This window comes from Dermochelys coriacea, chromosome 4 (assembly GCF_009764565.3).
Source record: "Dermochelys coriacea isolate rDerCor1 chromosome 4, rDerCor1.pri.v4, whole genome shotgun sequence".
NCBI lineage: Eukaryota > Metazoa > Chordata > Testudines > Dermochelyidae > Dermochelys > Dermochelys coriacea.
In genome coordinates, this window is record NC_050071.1 from 79,354,893 (window position 1) to 79,372,675 (window position 17,783).

Here is a 17,783-nt window from a genome sequence, read left to right on the forward strand (position 1 = left end):
TTGAATCTCTGTGGAGAAGTACGGCAGTTCCACTGTTATATGCACGCGAAGTTTAATGAAACAGGAAAAATGAAATTCAGTCACATTGATCTTCATGACTGAATACTGAAAGATTGAATACAATGTGTATTTCCAAATGTAAAGATCCCACTACATATTTTTCTAACATTGATGATTACCTAACTGCTCCGCAGAACGCTCTATTTCTCAGCTGAAAAGAATACAAAACTTTCAGAGAACAATGATGTCAGGACAGACTTGATTCACTTTTTCCCTATTGTGTATGGAAGTGGACATGCTTCGTCGAGTCAGCTTCAATGAATTTATCCAGAATTTTGCAATCAGAAGATCTAGAAAGAAGCTATTTTAATTTCAGCATACATGTAGGTTTTGTGTCCTTTTGAAAAATAAAATTTTATTTTACGGTATAGTATTTTTATTTTGAATTACATATGGGGGGGCACCATAATCTTTTCAGTGCTTAGACCTTTAGAGGCCCTAATCTGGCCCTGGGTCCAGGGACCCAAGCCCTCAGACAGCGCAGGGCACCAACAGTGTAAAGCCCAACCCTCCGGCAGGGTAAAGCCAGGTATAGTCTGGGAACCTAGGCCCTCAGACAGGGCAGGTACCAAGCACAGTCTAGGGCTCCCGCCCTCAGACAGGACAGAGCAGGGCGTGGTACCAGCAGTCTAGGGGCAAGCACTCAATGCGGTCTCAGGGGCTCAGGCAGATGGTAGACTCCCACAGGCCTCCTGGCTGAAGGTGGGGTAGCTGCCACTCCAGGGTAGGGGGGACACAGCCCCACCCAGCTCCACTGCATCCTAGCCCAGGCCCCTAACAGTGTGGTCTGCCACTGGATCAGCAGGATACAGATGAACCAGAATGAGGCAGCAACCCAGCCAAACTGTAGCCAACTGTCTCTGGGCCACTTCCTACCCTTCCCTCGGGGTGTATCCAGATCTTTGGGTTGTCCTCTATCTCCCCTGGGTACACTGCAAGCAGTAATCCCAGCGGCTCCTCAGCATCAGGCGTGTCTGGTAGCTCAAGCAGTTGAGATGAGTCATCACAGAGTGGAAGCATCTGCTTCTCCTCAACTGAGCTACAGGGCCTGCCTTTTATACTTCCTGTTCCTGTCACATCCCTCTGCTTCTGGTGTCTAGGGGGCATCTGGCCCTTCCTTGTGGTCAATCTCTGAGGGAGGCCACACCACTCTGCTACATGGCTTGAATATTATATAGCATGTATTTGTATGGCTTAATGGGGCAAAAAAGAGAGTTTGTTTCCTCTTTTGTTGAAGGTGTGTTTAATTAACCCATGTGATATTTAACTTCACTTGAAACATCAGGAGTACTTCACCAAATGTATTGTTGGGATAGCGTAGTATTAAAAAATGGAAATAAATAGTAAGCTAATATTGATAAACTGTATGGAGATGAACAATGCTATGCACCAAACTCTAGGAAAGCAAGGGTAGGAAGGCCACTTTGATTGATCTTTCTGCCTCTTATTATGGAGATGCTGGTTAAGATTGAGTTGAATTGTGTACTTAAAGTGGGAATTTGACCTAGTTTGTTACACAATGTTGTCTCCTTCTCAGCCCTGGTCTATGTCTGTGTAACTAGACCTCTGAGTGTGGAAAATAATCCACGCCCCTGAGTGACATAGTTATACCAACCCAACCGCCAGTGTAGACCGCACTATATGTTGCTTCTCCTATTGCCATAGCTACTGCCTCTCAGGGAGGTGGAGTACCTACACCTATGGGAGAAGCTCTCCTCTTAACACAAAAAATAGGTTTGTGGTGCCCCTAAAATAACCTCACTATCATCCCCTGAATCTGTCCTTCCTGAGGTATGGGTCTCCAATGTGGTCAAGGAAACACTTGGAGGTGTTTATATAACCTTCCAGTATAGATACAACCTTCCAATAAAGTGATTGATACAAGCAGTATTCTTTCCAAACAAGGTAACTAAATCCCTCATACGGTTTAATCTAAAAGCATGGATTAGAGTAGACACAAGTGCCTTTTTGCAAATTGGAGCATTCAGATCACAGTAGCATATAGTTTGATTCTAAATGACGCACTCTGCTACAGATGGCCAGTGTGTGACAGATCGCTAACAGCAATTCTTACCATTTATACTTAGTTATACATAAGAAAATTACAATTTGTCCTCTTCAGCTATGGGAGAAATACAGAAGCTATTTTAGAGGTTTTATTATATCTGTATTAGTGTATATAGTATTTCTGCAAGCTGTAATGTAAAAGCCATAAATATAATTATGTAAATACACAAATTGAAAGGATGAACGGAAGCACACTGTATTCTTTTTTCTGCACAACTTTTTCCTACATAATTACATGTCTGAACAATGAAAGGGTGAAGATGTACTGCAATATTTATCTATAATGTTTCATGTAAAAATAGCATATACTTGTATTTTTTAAAAATTTTTATTTATTTTTGACACATTACTAATTTTATTTCTTTGGAAACCATTAAAGGAGTAGATGTCCAGACACATGTTTTATGCTGTTTATTTTTAAAGGAAGAAAAAAATATTCTCCCGATCAAAACAGCCCTTCATTACAGTTTACAGTAGAAACCACAAATCAGGAAGTTTTTGGTACTAGTTTAGCATTCCAGACTTAATCATTGCATTGAAGGAGAAAAGGTACAGTTAGCTAAATAAGTGGTCCAGATCAAGATGATTAAAATATAAATATTGTTGAGGTTAAGCATGATTTTTAAATGTATGCATATATTGAAAGTTCTGTAGTATTTATTGTCCAAGAATTTGCATAGTTGTCCAGTGGCCTTAAGGGTAGAGCTGGTTCATATCATTCACTGTATTGAATGTTGTATTGATTATATTTCATCCGCATTGGGAATATTTGTTGGAATTGTTGATATTTAATGTATCTGAAGTATGGGTCAAGTCAGGGAAAATAGTAACTAAATAATAGCTTTGGACTACAAGTATGTTGGAAACAAAAGCTTCTATTGAATGGGATGATGATCATAATGAGTAGTGAGATGGTATTTGTTTGTTGAATTTCCTCAGTTTTGTTTTGGCCAGAACTGCTATAAATGTAAGTCTTTTATAATATTTTGAAAAAAAATACATAAAACAAACTCTGAAGTAGATTGCTATTATTTTTGACCTCTATTACTTTATAGCAATAGTTGATTTGAATCATGGTATAAGCAACTTTTGGAAGAGCTTATAGGAATTGCTTTTGTAGTAATATGTGAAATATTCCCATTTTGAGACAGGTTTTTTGTTGTTGTTGTTTGTTGTTTTTTAACTTCATACTGCTGGCTGCCCAAAAGTGTAGCTTGACATTTTTAGTTTAACTTTGCATAAGCTATCTTGGAGTCAAGCAGATTTTAATGCCCCTTCCCATCTTGGGGGAGGGAAGAGATGGAGATTAGTTCAACCAGCTGGGGCCTCGCTCCTCCTTGTGTCTCAAAGTGCATATGGGGGATGTACCTCAGAAATGGGATGGAGCTTCTCTGCCTCCCATTGGCCAGCCAGAAGGAGATTAAGGGAGCTGGTAGGCTGTCATGCTCTCCATCAATTTACAGACTCCTCAAGAATTACAAGGTCACCCTTCCTCCTTACAGTTAAAGTATATTGAGCTATGTTTCCAGGAGGTGGTCGGTCTGACCAATTGCCTGTTTGGGGAATTAAGAAGGATTTTTTTTTCCAATGGGCCAAATTAGTAAGGCTCTGGGAAGTTTGTCAGCTTCTTTCCAGCATCATGAGGTTGAGGCTTAAAGGATTAAGGAATGGGAGTTAATGCTAGGAGAAGGATGGGAATGTTTGTCTCCATTTACAGCCAGTGTTCAGTGCAGATAAAGGCTTAAAGGGCCAGCTCCTACAGGTAAATGAGACCCAAGATATGGTTGGTGGATTTCTTGCTATGAGGAGGAGGGGAGACCTGCAGTCTTTGCAGACCGAGGTATTTCTTAGTATCACAAGAGGGAGGGAGAGAGAATTCAGAAGTTTGAGTCCTAGGGGTTAGGCTGAAATTTGTCTACCCCTAGTTACTGGTTCTATGGTGTGAGCCCTGTATCCCTGCACTGTATCCAGTTAAATGCCTGGTATCTGAGAGAGGGTGGATGTTGAATTAATAAAGTTTTGGTAGGTAATGCATTTGAGTAGATTTGGCATATATAAATTTCTGGATACCTAATCATACCCAACATTGGGATATACAAGCTGAATGATCTCCGCTTAGACTATTGACCCACACCCTAGGAATAGAATATGGTTATTAACTTATTAGCAATGATACCTGGGGAATTCTGTTTTGTCACAAATAAAGGAGATGATAAAGAATATTTTCAGATAAAGACCTTGAAAAATTAAAATTAGTGAGCAGCCCTCACTTCTATTAGTGCTTTTATGTAAAGTTTCAAGAAGTCTTCTTCCAAAAGCTTTCCTCCTCAGTTAGGAGTCTACTCTGCAAAACAGTTCCGCTGATTTCAATGGAAAAAGAAAAGGAGGACGTGTGGCACTTTAGAGACTAACAAATTTATTTGAGCATAAGCTTTCGTGAGCTACAGCTCACTTCATCGGGTGAGCTGTAGCTCTCGAAAGCTTATGCTCAAATTTGTTAGTCTCTAAGGTGCCACACGTCCTCCTTTTCTTTTTGCGGATACAGACTAACATGGCTGCTACTCTGAAACCTGATTTCAATGGGACACTTTGCAGATTAAGTAGTTAAGATTTGGAAAGGTGGCAAAGTCAAGTACTACTTAGCGTGAATAAAGATAGCAGAATCAATTCAATTCACTAAGGTTTTATTGGTGAGACAATCTATATAATTGTTGCTGAAGTGAAAGGAAACATGTCATTGGCAGGAATGACCCACCCAGGATATGTTTGGGAATTTGATCCTGAATGCCCATTGTCATTACTGTCAATTCTGATCTAATAGCAGGTTTCTGTATAATGTGGTATCATCATTACTCTCTCTCTCCTTTCTCTGAGGGGCAGGCACAATTTTCCTTTTTGTTGTTAATTTTTGACCACTGGATAGCTCATAAATGTTGATAGGCCGTAAGTGTGACATTCCCTTGGCAAAATAACCAGCTGCCTCCTTAAAAAAGAAAAGTGCAGCTGTTCAATCATTCATTCTACCACCCCCCCACCCCTGCTACTTCTTCCCAATCAGTCAATCCTCTACCCTAGCAATGGCTTCAGTTTCCTTGCTCTTATCAGCTCTTCAGATTCAGAGCTGGGAAGAGATCCAGGCTAAAGTCTCCCACAAGCCCCCTGTAGTTCATCAGTTATATTGCCCTGCAGACTAAGTCCTTTCCAAGTTTTGTGCAGCTTCATGTCTGCCATTCCATGCAAACTATTTAATCTACATAATTGCAAAAAAAAGTGCATATAACCATAAACTTTGACTTTATGATCATCATGCCCTGTCTCAAGCAGTGACAGTGGGACATTCAGCTGCACAAAATTTGCATTCTGGTGTGGCTGGCTGGCTGGCTGCTGGAAGGCATGTTGGTTGGCTAGAGAGGTGAGTATGAGAGCATGCTAGGGAGAATGGGATGGATGGATGGATGCTGGAGAGTGTTAGGTGGGAGGGGGGAACAGGGTGCTGGCGTCTGTGGTAGATGGGCATCTGTGATATAATGGGATGGGTAGGGATGTCTGAATGGGAAGCGGAAGGGTGGGTGAGAACCATAACTGCTCAAGGGATGGAGTTACAGAGATGTTGGGTGGCTGTGCGGTGGGTACATACAGAGGTGTATGGGGCCTCACCTTACGCTGCCGAAGTCCGTCCCCCTCCCCCCACACACACCACCTTCCTAGCTGAGATCCAGCAGGGGGAGCAGTGAGAAAGGAGATGTACGGCTGCCTGTACAGCAGGCACTAGAGTCCCCTCAAATAGCCAAAAAGTGGAACTACATGCAGACGCCCTTTATTCCTTATGCTAAAAACTAAACAAAAATCAGTGATATTCCACGAAAGGCCACCTAAAATAGGTAATAAATAAAGCCAAGCCTTGGGGAAAGATGCTGGAGCCAACAAAACTTAAAATAAACTGCCAGCTAACTTGCCTGGTTTTGAATTTTGTCTTATGCCATGTCTTATGCATATGAGGATTTGTTCTTGGGTTTGTTTGTTTTTAAATCTGTAAAGCCACTACATTTTCTTCCTTCAAATCTCTTCTGCTGTCATTCCTACAATGGCAATGTGCCATGTCTCCTTCAACTGCTACTAGTAATACTAACTATGTTTACCTGGACTCTGCTGCCTCCTGCACTTCCTTGTTTTTTCTCTTCACCTTTTTATATTTCATCATATTGGCTCTTTGGGGTACGGTCTGTCTTTTGGAACGTTTGTACATAGCAAAATTGGGCCTTTTTCTTCGATTAAGGCTTACAGAAGCACCAAGAATTAAGTTCTAATGACCATTGAATACTCAACCAAACCTACAACTGAAATCCCAAATTATTATATTGATTGTAACAGGGTAGCTGGCCCACTAAATGGAACTGGAGAGCTCACAGTTTGGCCAGTTTAGAGGGCAGGGTAGAACCTGGAGGCTATAAACAGTCAATCAGGTGTCACATAGAAGACAGGCAGGAGATGAGCTGATGACGGCAGGAGAACAGCATGAGGGGTTTGGTGGCTGGCATCCCAAGCCAAGGTCAGAGGGCAGGAGGAGCAGCAGAGGGAGATGAATGCTGGCTCTGAGCCACAGCCAAGGACCAGAGAGGGCTGAAGGAAGGGGGATAGCAGGGAGCTTACCCCCTGATGTCTCCTTGCTGGAGTGTTGGACACCAAGGAACACTTGGTGTTTGGAGCTGTGAGAAACTGGGGGAGGGAAGTTCCCCATGAGGATAAGTGGATTGCAGTCTAGCTGGAAGGACTGGGATGGTTGCCCTTGCAAAGGGATGGAGGTGTGGTAGAAGACGCTGGGATCTGGTTAGAACGAAGCTGGCTTTTAAGGACTATAAATCGTCCCTAGTGCATACACTATGTTTTGGGTTTTTTATGAACTGTTTAAACTATGTTTTGTTAATAAGCCATGATGGACTAGAGGATAAGCTTGCATGATGTTACTGGGGAATCAAAAAGGAAACTGAGGTGTGAAACAACTTGCATGGGTGCCAGGGAGGAGGCCACATGTTTACACTGATAATAAGCCAAATTTATTCTTGGTTGTACCAGTGCAACACTAGTGCCATTTCCTGCAGTGGGATTGACTTGTGAGGATCGTCATGCTCATTCAGCATCCTATTGACATCTGTTGGAGTACACAGATGTACCTAAGGCTCTTATTTTTCAAAGATTTATGCATGTACTTAACTTTATATGTTTGAGTAGTCCCACTGAAGTTGTTGGGACTACATGTGCGTAAAATTAAGCACATGTCTAAGTCTTCGCAGCATCAGGGATGAATGAATAGAATGTTCTAATTTCTTATGAATCTTTAGTTATTAGATGCTGTTAAAATGAAATATCAAAGTTTTATAGAAACACATTCTAACACAAGATAGAATTAAAATCAGTGTTACTGTTTAAAAAAGCAATAGTATATAATTCTAATGATCTTGAACCTTATTTACATCTTTTATTAACTACTATGATTTTGCTCTAATCATGACCTTTTGTGGTGTATGAAGCAAGAAATATTGGCAAGAATTGTGTTCACAATAAAGTGGCATTAAATAGGATGCTAGAAACTTCTATATGAAGATACATAGAACAGTATTTTCAATGGAAAAGTGTCAAAGGTCTAAACAGATAATATAAATACATATTTACAAATTAAAGATTATTTTAGCCCACTAAAACAATTTACTTTTGAATAACATTTATTTTGATTAAACCCCCATCCATCAAAGCACTCAGGCCTGGATTTAGCATGCTACTTCATGTGCCTAATTTTAATCATGGGAGAAGTTCCATTGTCTTCAGCAGGACTCAGGTTCTTGAAATTAACCATGCGCTTAACTACTTTGTGGAACTGGAGCTTAAGGGCCTTATTCTGAAAATATTTAATACTAGAAGTATTGCTCACTACTGTTTAACCTACCAAGTTCTTCACTGACTAGAAGGGTGTGTAATCTGGGAGCTAAGGATAGATGGAAAAAAGCCTCCCCATTCCCAACATAAAGTCTTGTGCATTTTTAAAGAATATAAATTATATTAAGCTATGAAATATTTTTTTTTTATACTCAAGCCCTTTCATGCCAAAAATAGACAGCTGAAGTAATAAGAGAAAATCTGTTCTCACGTTTACTTGCGGGGCTTGGAAATGTGACCATTAAAATATGTGCTTTCACAAAATTTCTGTCCCATTTTTGTGGATTAAAGAGATGAGTAGCTCCTCAGTGGTTTGTATCAATAAATCAGTGGCCCTACCCCTATTTATATCAGCTGAGGATTTGGCTCTAGACTGAGGTATTTTTTCCCCTCATAAATACTCTTAAGAAGAAGATATGTGTTGGTTAACACTACTAGAGGCAGTGTTTTCTATCTGATGCTGCTTGAATGGGTTAAGGTTTGTTTTTCATTTTATTGAGATTTTGATTTGGACAGTAACTGAAAAAATTTCCATGATCACTATTGGCACATTTTAGCTCTTTCTAAAACAATCTCTGTATTAAGGCATAATTTTCATTTGCTTGCACTTGTGGTTCTTGATTCATGAAAAGAAACTAAAATGGGGGCATTATGGTGTTATGTTTCTTATTTATGGGTATGAGAAGATTCTTATTAGCTGTTGCAATTCAAAGTTTATTGTATTTTAAATTAACATGTTTTTGTGACTTTTTAACAGGCAGTAACTTCAAGCTGTCGTAAACATTGTATCTGCTGCAAGGAAATAACAGTAAGTGTGTGTATATTATAACTTTTTTTTTTAAAGATGAGATCTCATTGTTTGTGATTCCATTATTCTATAAATGTGGTGTGTATTGAACTTAATAATAGCTTGTTAAATAACAGGTTTAAAAGGAATTATTTAATCAAAGATGACCATCCGGAGATTAGTACAGCAATATACAGAATATAAAAAGAATAGATACACAGAGTCTTTATGTAAGGTGAATAGCTGGCCTGTCTGTCTCCTCTATAGCTGTTGGGATGCCAGCAGTTTGTACCCTCCGACCTAACTTTCCTGCCCTCTGTCCTTCATAGGGTATGAGACAAAGAAATCCTTTTGGAAGGGAAGAATACCTTCCCATAGTTAAATTTTCAATGTGTTCTGTTTTCCTAATTATTGATGGAATTTCTTTTATGGTCTCCAGTTTATCTGATTGATTGCTAAAAAAGGAATGTCTGATCTGGTCATTATTACTAATAACTGTGAAAACCAACAGTTCTTAATAAATTAATATCTTTCAATGGGTCATTATTCCTCCATTACCACACCCGTCTATAACAATTATTCCTTATCGATCCACCCAGTCCATTACAGAAAACATCTGCCATAACATGTATCCCTTATCAAACACCGTTTGTTTATAACGTGCTTCTGTAGAAACTTTTAGTAGTTTGGTGGGATCTTTTCCTTGGATATCTGGTTCCCAGACGTGGATATGCCTAGGATAATTAGAGTCCAACACTCAATCATATAAAAAATCCTGAGTAAGGGTCAGTTGGAGGTTAAGAATCAACACTCTGGTCCTTAGAATTCCAACACATTTATGGCTAATGTCAACGATTCTGTGGGAATATTTAATATATAAATTAATTTTCCACTAAGAGTTTAAAAGGGTTAATATTTACTAACAAGTCATTCTGAAAGACTATTATGACCACCTTGCTATAGCCAATCTTGTAACACTGCAGAAAGAGGGTTGGTTTGTTTTTTTTCCTTTGGAATATTAGTGGGTCAACTGAAGGTCATTTAGTGACCAGGATAAAATAAATCGGAAATCAAAACTGTCATTTGTATTCACTGTTTTGATTTAAGATGCACTGAGCAAATGTCATCCCTGAACTGGTTTCGTACAGGACAGAGCAGTTGTGCGGTCAATCTCTTCAAATGGGGTTTCTATAATGACCTGCAATGTAGATGCGGTCAACTGCGTACTATGTTGCATATCCTGGAAAAGTGTCCACTGACTGACTTTGGCAGTGGACTACCAGCTCTTCACCTGGCTGATGATTGTGCTATCAAATGTCTGGGCACACTGCGCATACACTGAAAGAGAGGTAGTGCAGGCAATTGAGAGACATTCGTTTATTGGCTTCTCCATGGACTTGCTGAATGATTTTTTTTGGGGGGGGGGAGATCAAAGGATTTGGTAGCCTTTGTTTCCTCATCTGTAAACTGGGGAAAATATCTATATCACAGAGAAGGACTGGGATATCGTACAGGAAGATCTGGATGACCTTGTAAACTGGAATAATCGTAATAGGATGAAATTTAATAGTGAAAAGTGCAACATCATGCATTTAGGGATTAATAACAAAAAATTGTTATAAATTGGGGGTGCTTGAAATTAGATCAAGTTTATAACCATCAGAGGAGTGAATCATAGAATATCAGGGTTGGAAGGAACCTCACGAGGTCATCTAGTCCAATCCGCTGCTCAAAGCAGGACCAATCGCCAACTAAATTATCCTAGCCAGGGCTTTGTCAAGCTTGACCTTAAAGGCTGCTAAGAAAGGAGATTCCACCAACTCCCTAGGTAACACGTTCCAGTGTTTCACCAGCCTCCGAGTGAAAAAGTTTCTTCCTAATATCCAACCTAAACCTCCCCCACTGCTACTTGAGAACATTACTCCTCATTCTGTCATCTGCTACCACTGAGAACAGTCAAGATCTATCCTCTTTGGAACCCCCTTTTAGGTAGTAGAAAGCAGCTATCAAATCCCCCCTCATTCTTCTCTTCCACAGACTAAACAATCCCAGTTCCGTCAGCCTCTCCACATAAGTCATGTGTTCCAGTCCCTAATCATTTTTGTTGCCCTCCGCTGGACGTTTTCCAATTTTTCCACATCCTTCTTGTAGTGTGGAGCCCAAAACTGGACACAGTACTCCAGATGAGGCCTCGCCAATGTCGAATAGAGGGGAACGATCACGTCCCTCGATCTGCTGGCAATGCCCCTACTTATACAGCCCAAAATGCCATTGGCCTTGGTAACAACGGCACACTGTTGACTCATATCCAGCTTCTCGTCCACTGCAACCCCTAGGTCCTTTTCTGCAGAACTGCTGCTGAGCCATTCGGTCCCTAATCTGTAGCAGTGCATGGGATTCTTCTGTCCTAAATTCAGGACTCTGCACTTGTCCTTCTTGAACCTCATCAGATTTCTTTTGGCCCTATCCTCTAATTTGTCTAGGACCCTCTGTATCCTATCCCTACCCTCCAGCATATCTACCTCTCCTCCCAGTTTAGTGTCGCATGCAAACTTGCTGAGGTTGCAATCCACACTATCCTCCAGATCATTAATGAAGATATTGAACAAAATCAGCCCGAGAACTGACCCTTGGGGCACTCCACTTGATACCGGCTGCCAACTAGACATGGAGCCATTGATCAGTACCTGTTGAGCCTGACAATCTAGCCAGTTTTCTGTCCACCTTGTAGTCCATTCATCCAGCCCATACTTCTTTAACTTGCTGGCAAGAATACTGTCAGAGACCATGTCAAAAGCTTTGCTAAAGTCAAGGAACAACACGTCCACTAGTTCTAGAACACCCTTGCAAGGGAAGCAGTGGGGGCAAAAGGCATATCTGGCTTCAAGACAAACTTATCAAGCTTAATGGAAGGGATGATATGATGGGAAGGCCTAATTGTGGCAATTAATTGATCTTCAGCTATTAGCATTAGATCTGCCCAGTGGCCTGTGGTGGGATGTTAGATGGGGTGGGATCTGAGTTACTACAGAAAATTCTTTCCTGGGTGTCTGGCTGGTGAGTCTTGCTCACACATTCAGGATTTAGCTAATTGCCATATTTGGGGCTGGGAAGGAATTTTCCTCCAGTGCAGATTGGCAGAGGCCCTGGGGGTTTTCCGCCTTTTTCTTCAGCAAGGGGCACGGGTCACTTGCTGGAAGATTCTTTGCACTTTGAAGTCTTTAAACCACAATTTGAGAACTTCAGTAGCTCAGACATAGGTTTGGGGTTTGTTACAGAAGTAGGTGAATGAGATTCTGTGGCCTGCATTGTGCAGGAGGTCAGACTAGAGGATCATAATGATCCCTTCTGACCTTAAAGTCTATGATTCTATGATTCCTTCATGTTTTTAATGTCTTTGAGATCTGTAGATTAGATTAAAGGTGAATATATAGAAAGGAATTAGCATTTCTATAGATCTAGACATTAATGTGATCATGCTTCCTCATGGTTGGCTTTGTGTTGGATAACTGTTTAAGTTGTGGTATTCTGTAGCAGGTGCTTTTTCCTACATCCAGGCTTAATCCTCCGCAGAACTAAGATCAACTGTTGATGGTGTTTGCACAGTTCAGAAGCCTACTGGTGTACTTTGTCTAGGTCTGAAACCTAAGAACCCAGAGTACTAACAAGAAGAAGTCATACAACTGTGGTAACCTACAATAAAATTAGTAACTATCAGCTCTTATTTGCTTTCTCTGTGTTCACCTCTGACTGGCCCAAGATGCCAGCCTCCATTATGCTGATTAACAGTGCTTCCTTTTTTTACTTGCACTTCTCCCCCCCCCCCCCATCTGTCTGTCATTTCTTGTCTAGACTGTAAGCTATTTGGGATGGAAACCATCATTTTGTTCTGTTTATACTGTGCTTAGTATAAAGGGGTCCTGGTCCAGGGCTAGCATTCCTAACTGCTAAGATAATTCAAATAATAATAATAATAATATTGTTTAGTCTCATTCACATAGATAAGGGAAATGTATGTGCAGTAGTAAATGAAATAAAGCCCATCTGTATCCTAGGAATCAGCCAAGTATTTGTAATCACTTGGTTAAGCTGTAAAATAATTGATTCATTTCTTTTGATTAAAAAAAGCATCATTGTTAACATGGACTCGAAGTGCTTATAATGGTCTGGGATCCATAATTTCAAGGGTAACTTGCACAAATGAGGGTCATAACTAAAAGCTCTCCAGCTACCAAAGTACCCATTATACTGCAAGAACAGCCAAGAAGTCTTTGGGGGCAGATAAAGTAGGAAAGAATACTCTTAAAGTATCACTTGTCCTAAATATCTGAATTTTAGTAATGTCTTATTTTTTTTTTGTTACCTTCATGTGTAATTTGATTGTAACCAGTGTTGTCAGTTTCCTCAAAGAGGTTGCTGGCTCGATATTTTTGGTATCTAATCACATTTTATTGTGCAAGAGTGAAGAGAACTATATTTTCAGTTTAGGTGCCTGAACTGAAGTTCAGGTTTTAATAGGGCTAAAATTCTTAGCTTGTTCTCATGGCTTGTTCAATGCAAATATCTGGCTTAGATGCAGGTAAGCCAAACAGCAGGGATTGTATTGAGTCATTCATGGTGTACCTACTTTGGAATATGATTGCTCCAGGAATAACTTTCTGGGATTGGAAAATCTGCATTTTCCAAACAGTGATGATCTGATAAACTGCTATCCCTGACGTGATATTCAAGCTAATGTGAGACGTAGGAAGGGAAGTGATTTGCAATCGCCTCCAGACAATCAAATTTTCTAATGATCAGAAGTACAATGAGTCCAACAGTAGCAAGGTAGACTAAATATAGAAATAGTGGAAAGTAGTGATCCTGTGGCACTGTTTCTGGCTCAGTTGAAGAAATATGAAATTGAACTTAATTCCCCTTCATTATCCAGGTGTTTTGGTCTTGGTCAGTTACCATAGTGTTAGTGGGATGTTGCAGAAGAGAAAGTAGCTATTTCCTTTCAACTGCTCTGTGGATAAATGGTAGATTGAAGTTTTGAATTTTGCCATTCCCTAACTTATGTTAAACATGTTTCTTCAGTATAAATGAACACATTATGATGCAACACAAAGTACTGACTAAGTGGGTAGCAGCCTTTAACTGATGTTGAATCGTTACTGTGGGGATAACTGTATATTGTACCATCCAAATCCATTGCTGGCTATGTCCCATGTAGATCAAACTCTTTGTATTTTGCACAAAATATGAAATTAATATTCATTTCACATCTCTTCCTTCCTCATGCTCATTGGCTCAAATTAAACTTTATACTAATAAGCCTGAGGTGGGGAATGCCACCACAAAACAGAAATACAGGATTTTCTGATGTAAAAATGTTTCTCATTATTACTCCACTCCTGGAAGATTGCCATTATAACGTATCAGGTATGGGAATGATGCTACAGCATCTGCTAGTGACCATTTTTGATGCTCTACCATCAGGTCCAGATTTGTCTCTTTCCTGTCTCAGTTTTGGGCTAGATTGTGAGTTCAGAATCTGCCCTGAGTATGGGCCAGTGCTGCTCTGGAGCAGTCCAAGAGGAAGACTGACTCTCCAAATTAGTCTCCCTTCAGTCTCCATGCTGCTCCAGGAAGGGAATACACTGTGTGATAGGTCTATATCTGATGCAACATACGTTCCCCAGTGTGCTACACAACTACACTACGGGCCATGAGGAAGAAAACTGGCTCCACCCATTCCTCTTTCCACCTTCCCCTCCTACCTATTAGCACGAGGAGCAGATATGGCAGCTCCGCAGAGCCTGCTTCACCTGTGGTAGCTGGTGCACGGGCATAAGGGAGCACCACTGTGCTAAATTTGATCCAATTTTATTAAGTACCAACAATCTGCTCAGCTCCTTACACTACACACAAATCAAAATGGTCTATGCCCTTAAATAGCTTACCATCTGTTTAGTAAAGTTGCCAGAAATGTCAGACCACCTACCCACACCATGCACTGTGTGTGGTTCTTTCTAAAAAAACAAAAAAAAAAAAGTGTGTTCGGATCATTCTGAGCCCATAAAACTGGACAGTTTTCCCAGGTCAGCTACCTCAAAAAAGGTACACTCTTGAGGAAAACTAGAGAAGTGAAAACCCTAGTAAGATGTTACATGTGTTGTGACTAGGGTCCCAGTGGGGGCTAGCTGAGTTCACTCAAATAGGGTGAACTGCAAAGAATCCCAAAAACTGGCACATATTTTCAATAGTTAGATTTACCAAACCAGCATAAAACAGCTTCTTTATTACCTCACTCGTTGCCCAGAAACCAACAACACAATTCCCTTGAAATAACCCAGCCTCCATCCTGGTATCAAGTCAAATATTATGAAGATTTCTGAAAAACCTTATTTTTATCAGGTTCTACCAATCCCAAAGGACCAGACACATTACCTCCCAGGTTACTGAATATTCCAGATCTTACCCAAATACACGCTTATAGCCAGTTTTAAAAAAAAAAAAGAGTATGGTTAAAAGATCAGAACACATACAGACATGAGTTCAATTCTTGAGGTTCAGATTCATAGCAGAGATGGTGAGCTTTGTTGTTGCAAAGAGTTCTTTCAGAAATAGTCCATAGGTTATAGTCCAATGTTTATATTTCAGGGCGGTCCAGTCAGAACTCTGATCTCAGTCCGTGTGGCTTAGGCTTCTCCTGCATGAAACTTCAAGCAGTTATGAGATAAAAAGGATCAGGACCCAAGGATCTTTTATACAATTTCAGGTCATCTTTGACAAGTTGGAATCCCTTGGGGACCAATAGGTAATCAGGGCATCTTTGAAGTGGGTCTATCACCAGTGCCTAGCTATACAAATTAACATAAAACAATCTCCTGTTCTACCATTCACCAAAGATTTGCTATACAGTTCAAAGAGATCCCTTGTTTACAATTCATTTAAATGTGTGGATGTTCTTTTGATCTCTGAATTAATAGTTCTAGTGACTGATGCTAGCCATATAAATGGGCAATTCCTCTAAGATTACCTTTAATTTCTAACAACATAGGTTTGCATCTCAAAATTCTAGCCTATTTACCACAAATGGCCCTAATTATCATTCCTATACCTTTCTAATATGACTTTAAAGGTGGTGGGCTCTGAGTCATTCAGCCTAAAAACTGCTTAACCCTTTCTGGCAATGAGTTATATTTTGTATAAGATTTGTTGCAATTTTATAGCAGTGGTAGCAGCAATGGCTTGCATAATTATATTTTAATCAGACACCATCTCGTGTTGCTACGAATAGTTACTTTGACCATGGTTCAGCAGAATGCTGCTAGCATTGATCTTTATGGCTGTACTTAGCCCCATTAACTTAAATGGGACTGCATGAAGGCATAGAGGTCCAGAATAAGTGAGTCTCAGAAATGCACTGGGTTTAAGTTTGAAGGAAAGCAAATCCAGAAACAACAACAAAAAAACCCATAAACCTTCTGCAGTGTTTTATGTAGACAACAATGTAAAATTGCTTGTGCAGCATTCAAATATGTGAAATCACCTTCTGCAGAGTATATAACAAAACAATTTTAAACACAACCTCAAGCAATTATCCAAATTACAGTGCCTGCAATATCAGTATTGTAGATATTATATTTCAAAATAAATCAATATAGTGCTACATTTCTACATTTCTCATTTCTCAGCATTTCTCAGAGTCTTTTATGGTTATTAGGGCACTGACTGGGAGAGGAAAAAGTGGGAAAGGTAATTAGAATGACCTTACCATTCAGCATCTCAATAGAGTGCTGGATCATTTCCAGCACTGACAGTTGTTCTATAGGACAGTGCATATTAACACAGTATTCATACTGGTATTAACAAAAGTTAATGTGAACACCAGCAGCAACAATCTAAACAGCAGATCAGTCCTGCCCTTTGAGTCCAGTGTTTGGCTCTGAGAGTCTCAGAAGAAATTAATATGATAGGAGTTGAAAACAAAGCAGCATATCTTCCTTGCTATTTTTCTTTGCTATTACTATAAGTTTTTTTTAAAGCTGTAAATTTGTATTTTGAGCATGGTAGCTCATCATTATATTGATGTCTTCTTACTTAGGATAGGTATGCTGCCTACCCTAACATTTTGTGTCTAGGTTGTTTTTGTCTCTCGTGGTGTTTTACAAGTAACCTTTGTCTCACAATTTTCATGGTTGATCTTTTCTCAAGACTGTAGAATTTTTATTATTGTACCAGAAAAAAGAATTCGCAGGTATAGCACAAGCTGCTTAATCACATTTTAAAAAAGCACATTAATTAACCTGCACATATTTTAAATGTGTGCTCTTTGCTCCTATGAGAATGAGTGTTATGTTCTATTTCTAGTTCTGCCACTGACTTACTATGTGGCCTTCAGTGAGTCTCAAAGGCTGTTTTCAAAGATGCCTCACTTTTGGATACCTCAAGTTTTGGATGAACAACTTGGAGACACTTAAGTCTTTCAAAGTTGGATACTGAAATTGTAGCAGTAAAATTTGAAGTCGCTTAACCTCTCATCACCCTGATTACTATCTGAGGTTCTAATATTTACTTTCTTCTTCAGGGTTGTGTGCTTTAATTCTTCTGTTTATAAAGTGCTTTTGAGAATCTTGGGTGGAAGAATCTTTTTCAACTACTGTTTTATCATTTTGAAAACATGAAACCTGCATGCTAGAGATTCAATTTGATGTACTGGTAGGTATGCAGCTAAGCCTCATTGGGGAGCAGTGAAATACCATGAAGCAACTTCACATAAGAAAATATGGTCTTAGTCAGCTGCAACCATGTCAAGTTTCCAGTACTCAGTGGTTTCTGAAGCTGGATGCCTGTTGTTGCTGTCTGGAGGAGAGTGCTAAATGTGTTGCAGCCTTATTTTATCTTTGCTTTCATTGAATTGAAGCATTTATAAATGTATTTTAGAAAGTAC

General features: G+C 39.8%; 1 protein-coding gene across 1 annotated transcript in view; it reads left to right on the forward strand.

Annotated features, from left to right (window-relative positions):
- TENM3 (teneurin transmembrane protein 3) overlaps positions 1 to 17,783 on the forward strand; it is a 2,178,135-nt gene that overhangs the window by 558,527 nt on the left and 1,601,825 nt on the right. Inside the window, exon 6 of the mRNA XM_043513542.1 lies at positions 8,816 to 8,866. The gene's annotated coding sequence lies outside the window, so the exon portion shown is untranslated. The remainder of the gene's footprint in view (positions 1 to 8,815; positions 8,867 to 17,783) is intronic.